This window comes from Zonotrichia albicollis, chromosome 1 (assembly GCF_047830755.1).
Source record: "Zonotrichia albicollis isolate bZonAlb1 chromosome 1, bZonAlb1.hap1, whole genome shotgun sequence".
Lineage (NCBI taxonomy): Eukaryota > Metazoa > Chordata > Aves > Passeriformes > Passerellidae > Zonotrichia > Zonotrichia albicollis.
In genome coordinates, this window is record NC_133819.1 from 154,180,209 (window position 1) to 154,189,282 (window position 9,074).

At 57.6% G+C, this 9,074-nt stretch overlaps 1 protein-coding gene across 1 annotated transcript in view; it reads left to right on the top strand.

Annotated features, from left to right (window-relative positions):
• The window catches only part of ARHGAP39 (Rho GTPase activating protein 39), a 210,609-nt gene extending 202,061 nt beyond the window's left edge, over positions 1-8,548 (top strand). Inside the window, exons 14-20 of the mRNA XM_074558494.1 lie at positions 29-4,285; positions 4,591-4,850; positions 4,913-5,519; positions 5,621-6,125; positions 6,401-6,476; positions 6,540-6,890; positions 7,393-8,548. The gene's annotated coding sequence lies outside the window, so the exon portion shown is untranslated. The remainder of the gene's footprint in view (positions 1-28; positions 4,286-4,590; positions 4,851-4,912; positions 5,520-5,620; positions 6,126-6,400; positions 6,477-6,539; positions 6,891-7,392) is intronic.
• Positions 8,549-9,074: the final 526 nt, after the last annotated feature.

Here is a 9,074-nt window from a genome sequence, read left to right on the forward strand (position 1 = left end):
CCACGTGGTGAGCTCCATCTCCACCAAGGTCTGTGAAGTTCTCCACGACATGGTGAGCTCCATCTCCACCAAGAACCTGGAGGTCCATGAGGTTCTGGACCATGTGGTGAGCTCCATCTCCACCAAGAACCCTGAGGTCCATGTGAGGAGCTCCATCTTCACCAAGGAGCAGGAGATCCATGAGGTTCTCCAACTTCACCATGCAGTGAACTCCATCTCCACCAAGAACCTGGTGGTCTGTGAAGTTCTTCACAACATGGTGAGCTCCATGTCCACCAAGAACCAGGAGCTCCATGAGGTTCTCCAACTTCACCACGTGGTGAGCTCCATGTCCACCAAGAACCAGGAGGTCCACGAGGTTCTCCACCACGTGGTGAGCTCCATCTCCACCAAGAACCTGGAGGTCCACGTGCTGAGCTCCATCTCCACCAAGAACCAGGAGCTCCATGAGCTTCTCCACCCTCCCCTCGTGCTGAGCTCCATCTCCAGCAGGAGCTCCTGGACAGAGAACATCCAGGGATTGTCTCCATCCATCCCCACCCGGACAAGGAGAAGTCCTCGAGGTCCACCCCGACCTTCTGGCTGTGTCACCGCCCGGTTCCTCTCTGGGGGGTCCCGAGGAACATCCTGGTCCTGAGGGATCTCCATGGGGTTGAGGAGATCACCTGGACACCAGGGGACCTCGGTGACAATTGTCCACCCCGGGGAGGAGACCTGGGAGGTGCCCATGGGAGTGGTGGCCGATTGTCCATCCTGGAGGAGCCGATGTCCCCTCGTGTCCCCGTGTCCATCCTGTCCCACCACGTCGGCACCACCAGGACCTGTCCTGGAGCCACCGGGGCTGCCCGGCCCTGTTGGAGCTGACCAGGACCTCCCATCTGCTCCTGGTTCTTCTGGGGCCATCCTGGTGTCCACCATCAGCTCCTGGAGACATCTTGGGGTCCACCATCCACTTCTGAACCCATCCTGGTGTCCATCAGCTCCTGGAGACATCTTGGGGTCCAGCATCTCCTCATGGTTCTCCTGGGCCATCCTGGTGTCCACCATCAGCTCCTGGAGACATCTTGGGGTCCAGCATCTCCTCATGGTTGTCCTGAACCCATCCTGGTGTCCACCATCAGCTCCTGGAGACATCTTGGGGTCCACCATCCACTTCTGAACCCATCCTGGTGTCCATCATCAGCTCCTGGAGCCATCTTGGGGTCCATCACCAACTCCTGGAGGCATCTTGGTGTCCACCATCTCCTCCTGGTCCTCCTGAATCCATCTTGGGGTCCATCACCAGCTCCTGGACCAATCTTGGTGTCCACCATCTCCTCCTGGGCCCATCTTGAGGTCCACCATCTCCTCCTGGTCCTCCTGAACCTATCTGAGGGTCCACCATCAATTCTTGGAGTCATCTTGGTGTCCACCATCTCCTCCTGGTTCCTCTGGGCCCACCCTGGTGTCCACCATCCTCTCCTGGGCCCATCTTGGGGTCCACCATCAACTTCTGAATCCATCCTGGTGTCCACCATCAACTCCTGGAGACATCTTGGGGTCCACCATCAACTCCTGGTCCTCCTGAACCCATCCTGGTGTCCATCACCAACTCCTGGAGGCATCTTGGTGTCCACCATCTCTTCCTGGTCCTCTTGAACCCATCCTGGTGCCCACCATCAGCTCCTGGAGACATCTTGAGGTCCACCATCTCCTCCTGGTCCTCCTGAACCTATCTTAGGGTCCACCATCAATTGTTGGAGTCATCTTGGTGTCCACCATCTCCTCCTGGTTCCTCTGGGCCCACCCTGGTGTCCACCATCTCCTCCTGGGCCCATCTTGGGGTCCACCATCAACTTCTGAACCCATCTTGAGGTCCACCATCAACTCTTGGACCAATCTTGAGGTTCATTATCTTCTCATGGTCCTCCTGGAGCCATCTTGGGGTCCATCACCTGCTCCTGGTCCTCCTGAACCCATCCTGGTGTCCACCATCAAATCCTGGACCAATCTCCTGGACCACCAACTCCTCCTGGTCCTTCTGAATCCATCTTGGTGTCCACCATCAGCTCCTGGACCAATCTTGGGGTTCATCATCTCCTGGTCCTCCTGGAGTCATCTTGGTGTCCACCATCAACTCCTGGAGCCACCGTGGGGTTCAGCATCTCCTCCTGGTCCTCCCGGTCCCATCTTGGTGTCCATCCAACACTTGGACCAATCTTGGAGATGGGTCCAGCATCTCCTCCTGAACCCATCTTGGGCTCCACCATCAACTCCTGCTTCTTCTGGGCCCATCCTGGGGTCCATCATCTTCTCCTGGTGTCCATCATGTTCTCCAGGTCCTCCAAGACCCAACTTTGGGTCCATCACCTCCTCCTGCTTCTCCTGGACCCATCCTGGTGTCCATCATCTCCTCTAGGTCTCTCCTTGGTGTCCATCATCTTCTCCTGCTGGGCCCATCCTGGTGTCCATCATCTTCTCCAAATCCTTCATATCTCTCCTTGGTGTCCATCTCCTCCTCCAGGACCCATCCTGGTGTCCATCATCTCCTCCAGGTTTCTCCTTGGTGTCCCTGATCTCCTCCTGCTGGACCCACCCTGGTGTCCACCATCTCCTCCAGGTCCCACCAGGGCACCCATCTCCACCTGGTCCTGCCCAGCCCACCTTGATGTCCCTGATCTCATCCAGGTCCCACCTTGGTGACCCCAAACCTTCTCCAGGTCCCACCTTGGTGACCCCCAATGTCCATCAGGTCCCACCTTGGGGTCCTCCAGTCTCCACCAGGTCCCACCTTGGTGACCCCAAATCTCTTCCAGGTCCCACCTTGGTGCCCCCCACCTTCAAGGGGACCTCCTTGGTGCCCCCACCACTTCCATGTCCCACCTTGGTGACACCAAACCTTCTCCAGGTCCCACCTTGGTGCCCCCCACCTTCAAGGGGACCTCCTTGGTGCCCCCACCACTTCCACGTCCCACCTTGGTGACACCAAAACTTCTCCAGGTCCCACCTTGGTGACCCCCAAGTTCCAGGAGGACCTTCTTGGTGGCTCCACAAATTCCAGGCCCCACCTTGGTGACCTCAGATCTCCACCAGGTCCCACCTTGGTGACACCAAATCCTCTCCAGGTCCCACCTTGGTGACCCCAGATCTCCAGGTTCCACTTTGGTCATCTCCAACCTCCAGCAGGTCCCACCTTGGTGCCCCTCAATCTTCTTCAGATCCACCAGGTCCCACCTTGGTGTCCCCAAATCTTCTTCAGATCTTCCAGGTCCCACCTTGGTGACCCCAATGTCCACCAGGTCCCACCTTGGTGACCTCCAACTTCCACTATGACCCCCTCGGTGCCCCCACCATTTCCAGGACCACCTTGGTGACCCCAATCTCCACCAGGTCCCACCTTGGGGTCCTCCAAGTTCCAGCAGGTGCCACCTTGGTGTCCCCACCACTTCCAGGTCCCACCTTTGGTGTCCCCAAATCTCCAGCAGGTTCTACCTTGGTGATCTCAAACCTTCCCCAGGTCCCACCTTGGTGACTCCAAACCTCCAGCAGGTCCCACTTTGGTGTCTCCCAAGTCCCACCAGGTCCCACCTTGGTGACCTCCAACTTCCAGCAGGACCCACCTTGGTGCCCTTCAATCTTCTTCAGATCCTCCACAACCCACCTTGGTGCCCCCAGATCTTCTCCAGGTCCCACCTTGGTGACCCCAGATCTCCAGGTTCCACTTTGGTCATCTCCAACCTCCAGCAGGCCCCATCTTGGTGCCCCTCAATCTTCTTCAGATCCACCAGGTCCCCCCTTGGTGACTCCAAACCTTCTCCAGGTCCCACCCTGGTGACCCCCAGTCTCCACCAGGTCCCACCTTGGTGCTCCCACCAGTTCCAGGTCCCACCCTGGTGCCCCCCAATGTCCATCAGGTCCCACCTTGGTGACCCAGCCTCTGCCAGGTCCCACCTTGGGGACCCCAAATCTTCTCCAGGTTCCACCTTGGTGACCCCAGATCTCCTCCAGGTCCTCCAGGTTCCACCATGATGGACCCCCCAGTCTCCACCAGGTCCCACCTTGGTGACCCCAGATCTCCTCCAGGTTCAACCTTGGACACTCTCCAGCAGGCCCCACCTTGGTGCCCCTCAATCTTCTTCAGATCCACCAGGTCCCACCTTGGTGACCCCAATCTCCACCAGGTCCCACCTTTGTGTCCCCCAAGTCCCACCAGGTCCCACCTTGGTGACCTCCAACTTCCACTATGACCCCCTTGGTGCCCCCACCATTTCCAGGTCCCACCTTGGTGACCCCAGATCTCCACCAGGTCCCACCTTGGGGTCCTCCAAGTTCCAGCAGGTTCCACCTTGATGTCCCCACCACTTCCAGGTCCCACCTCTGGTGTCCCCAAATCTCTAACAGGTCCCACCTTGGTGACTCCCTATCTCCAGCAGGACCTTCCTGGTGCCCCCACCAGTTCCAGGTCCCACCGTGGTGACCCCCGATGTCCAGCAGGACCCACCTTGGTGCCCCTCAATCTTCTTCAGATCCACCAGGTCCTACCTTGGTGCCCCCACCCCTTCCAGGTTCCACCTCTCCTGGTTCCACTTTGGTGACCCCAATCTCCACCAGGTCCCACCTTGGGGTCCTCCAAGTTCCAGCAGGTGCCACCTTGATGTCCCCACCACTTCCAGGTCCCACCTTTGGTGTCCCCAAATCTCCAGCAGGTTCTACCTTGGTGATCTCAAACCTTCCCCAGGTCCCACCTTGGTGACCCCAGATCTCCAGGTTCCACTTTGGTCATCTCCAACCTCCAGCAGGCCCCACCTTGGTGCCCCTCAATCTTCTTCAGATCCTCCAGGTCCCACCTTGGTGACCCCAATCTCCACCAGGTCCCACCTTGGTGCCCCACAATGTCCACCAGGACCCATCTTGGTGACCCAATCTCTGCCAGGTCCCACCTTGGTGACCCCAGATCTCCTCCAGGTCCCACCTTGGTGACCCCAGATCTCCTCCAGGTTCAACCTTGGACACTCTCCAGCAGGCCCCACCTTGGGCCCCTCAATCTTCTTCAGATCTTCCAGATTCCACCTTGGTGACCCCAATGTCCACCAGGTCCCACCTTGGTCACCTCCAACTTCCACTATGACCCCCTTGGTGCCCCCACCATTTCCAGGTCCCACCTTGGTGACCCCAATCTCCACCAGGTCCTACCTTGGGGTCCTCCAAGTTCCAGCAGGTGCCACCTTGATGTCCCCACCACTTCCAGGTCCCACCTTGGTGACCCCAAATCTCCAGCAGGTTCTACCTTGGTGATCTCAAACCTTCTCCAGGTCCCACCTTGGTGACCCCAGATCTCCAGGTTCCACTTTGGTCATCTCCAACCTCCAGCAGGTCCCACCTTGGTGCCCCTCAATCTTCTTCAGATCCACCAGGTCCCACCTTGGTGACCTCCAACTTCCACTATGACCCCCTTGATGTCCCCACCACTTCCAGGTCCCACCTCTGGTGTCCCCAAATCTCCAGCAGGTTCTACCTTGGTGATCTCAAACCTTCTCCAGGTCCCACCTTGGTGACCCCAGATCTCCAGGTTCCACTTTGGTGTCTCCAACCTCCAGCAGGTCCCACCTTGGTGCCCCTTAATCTTCTTCAGATCCACCAGGTCCCACCTTGGTGTCCCCACCACTCCCATTTCCCACCTTGGTGACCCCAAACCTTCTCCAGGTCCCACCTTGGTGCCCCTCAATGTTCTCCAGGTTCTCCAGGTCCCACCTTGGTGACCCCAAACCTCCAGCAGGTCCCACCTTGGTGTCTCCCTATCTCCAGCAGGACCCACCTTGGTGCTCCCACCACTTCCAGGTCCCACCTTGGTGACCTCAGATCTCCACCAGGTCCCACCTTGGTGCTCCCAAATCTCCTTCGGTTCCTCCACATGCCACCCTGATGGACCCCAATCTCCACCAGGTCCAACCTTGGTGACCCCACCAGTTCCAGGTCCCACCTTGGTGACACCAAATCTCCACCAGGTCCCACCTTGGTGATCCCCAATGTCCATCAGGTCCCACTTTGGTGACCCCCAACCTCCAGCAGGTCCCACCTTGGTGACCTCACCACTTCCAGGATCCACATCTCCTGGTTCCACCTTGGTGACCCCAAACCTTCTCCAGGTCCCACCTTGGTGACCCCAAATCTTCTCCAGGTCCCACCTTGGTGAACCCCCATCTCCAGCAGGTCCCACCCTTGTGCCCCTAACACTTCCAGGTCCCACCTCTCCAGGTCCCACCTTGGTGCCCCACATCTCCATCAGGTCCCACCTTGGTGACACCACCACTTCCAGGTCCCATCTTGATGACCCCAAACCTTCTCCAGGTCCCACCTTGGTGACCTCAGATCTCCAGCAGGTCCCACCTTGGTGCCCCTCAATGTTCTCCAGGTCCTCCAGGTCCCACCTTGGTGCCCCCAATGTCCATCAGGTCCCCAAAGTGGAGAGGTCCCCAAAATGGGACATCCCATTGAAGGTCCCCAAAATGGGGGGGTCACCAAGGTGGAGAAGGTCCCCAAAATGGGAGAGTCCATTGAAGGTCCCCAAAATGGGGGGGTCACCAAGGTGGAGAAGGTCCCCAAAATGGGAGAGTCCATTGAAGGTCCCCAAAATGGGAGATCCCATTGAAAGTCACCAAAATGGGGGGGTCCCCAAAATAGAGAAGGTCCCCAAAATGGGAGATCCCATTGAAGGTCCCCAAAATGGGGGGAGTCACCAAGGTGGGAATGGTCCCCAAAATGGGGGGGTCCCATGGGTTGGAAGTCCTCAAAATGGGGTCACCAAGGTGGAGAAGGTCCCCAAAATGGGGGGTCCCATGGAGGGGTTTCCCAAAATGGGGGTGTCCCAAAATGGCCCCCCAAGTCCTGGGGAGGTCCCCAAAGTGGAGAAGGTCCCCAAAATGGGACGGTCCCATTGAAGGTCCCCAAAATGGGGGGAGTCCCAAAATGGGAGAGTCCATTGAAGGTCCCCAAAATGGGGGGGTCCCCAAGGTAGGAATGGTCCCCAAATTGGGGGGGTCCCATGGGTTGGAGGTCCTCAAAATGGGGTCCCCAAAGTGGAGAAGGCCCCCAAAATTAAGGGGTCCCCAAAGTGGAGAGGGTCCCCAAAATGAGGGGTCCCATAGAGGGGGTCCCCAAAGTGGGGATGGTCCCCAAAATTGGGGGTCCCATGGGTGGGAGGTCCCCAAAATGGAGAAGGTCACCAAGGTGTGGATGGTCCCCAAAATTGGGGGTCCCGTGGGTGATGTCCTCAAACTGGGGGGGTCACCAAGGTGGGGATGGGGTCACCTAAATGGGGGGGGGGGTCCCATGGAGGGGTTTCCCAAAATGGGGGTGTCCCAAAATGGCCCCCCAAGTCCTGGGGGGTCCCCAAAATGGGAAATCCCATTGAAGGTCCCCAAAATGGGAGAGCCCATTGAAGGTCCCCAAAATGGGGGGAGTCCCAAAATGGGAGAGTCCATTGAAGGTCCCCAAAATGGGGGAGTCACCAAGGTGGGAATGGTCCCCAAATTGGGGGGGTCCCATGGGTTGGAGGTCCCCAAAATGGGGTCCCCAAAATGGAGAAAATCCCCAAAATTAAGGGGTCCCCAAAATGGAGAGGGTCCCCAAAATGGGAGGTCCCCAAGGTGGAGAAGGTCCCCAAAATGGGGATGGTCCCCAAAATGGGGATGGTCCCAAAAATGGGGGTCCCATGGGTGATGTCCCCAAACTGGGGGGGGTCCCCAAAGTGGGGGGGTCCCCAAATTAGGGTGGGGGTCCCCAAAATGGGGGGGTCCCATTGAAAGTCCCTAAAATGGGGGGGTCACCAAGGTGGGGATGGTCCCCAAAAATGGGGGGGTCCCCAAAATGGGGCTCCCCAAGGTGGAGAAGGTCCCCAAAATGAAGGGGGTCCCCAAAAAGGAGAAGGTCCCCAAAATGGGGATGGTCCCAAAAATGGGGGTCCCATGGGTGACGTCCCCAAACTGGGGGGTCCCCAAATTATGGTGGGGGTCCCCAAATTGGGGTATGGGGGGGTTCCCCAAACTGGGGGTGGTGGGGCCAACCCAGCGCTACCTCCCAGCTCTGCTCACTGCCAGGGGACCCCCCCAATTTTCCTCCTCGGCTTAATTAAGTTTTAATTAATTCTTAATTAATTCCTGGGGCTCACTCATTAATTTTTAAATCATTTTTTCCCCTTCCTCCTTTTATTCCTGGCGGGTTTTTTTTGGGGTTTGTTTTTTTTTTTTTTTTTAAGCCTCGAGGTTTTTATTTATTATTATTAATTAAATAAAAAAATTAAAAATTAATGGATAAAAAAATATAAAAATCCGAATTTAAAGGGACAGACCCGGCCCTGCTCCCTCCCCCCGGGGTTTTCCCAGGATTCCCCCGATCCCGGGAATTCCCTCGGGAATTCCTTCGGGAATTTTCCTCCTCTCACCCCACAGCGGGGGGGGAGGGGGGGTTTGGATTTTTGGGGTCCCCCCAAAAAGGGGGCGCCGAATTCTGTATTTGGGGGGGGGCCACGGCCCCTCCCTCGCGTGTGAATAAAGCTCCGTATGGAAAGCGCTGCTGGTTCCGGGTGCCTTTTGGAGCGGGAAAAAGGGGCGGGAATTTGGGGTGGGATGTGGGAATTTGGGGTGGGATTTGGGAATTTGGGATGGGATTTGGGAATTTGGGATTTTGTCTGTCCCCAAAATGTCCCCAGGGTCGCGTCCCTCCGGTCCCCCCGCTATTGGTTCCACCCGGAGCCTTTTCACTGCAGCACCAACCTCAGAGGTGCTCCCGCACTCCGGTCCCCCATGGCGCTACTTCCGGTCGCCGCTGTCGCGACAGGGCGGGGATATCGCGACAAAGAAACCGCCGGGGTTTTTGTGAGCTGGAGCGGAGTGGGGGATTTTACAGGGGAATCTATAGGGGAAAGCCCCAAAAAGCTCCTCCCATCGCAGGGACCCCCTAAAACCCCACAGGGACCCCAAAAGCAGCCCAGGGAGCCCAAAACCCCACTGAGACACCCAAACCAGACCAGAAATTTCCCCGGGATCCCCAAAATCATCACAGAGCGCCCCAAAATCACCCCAAGGACCCCAATTCAG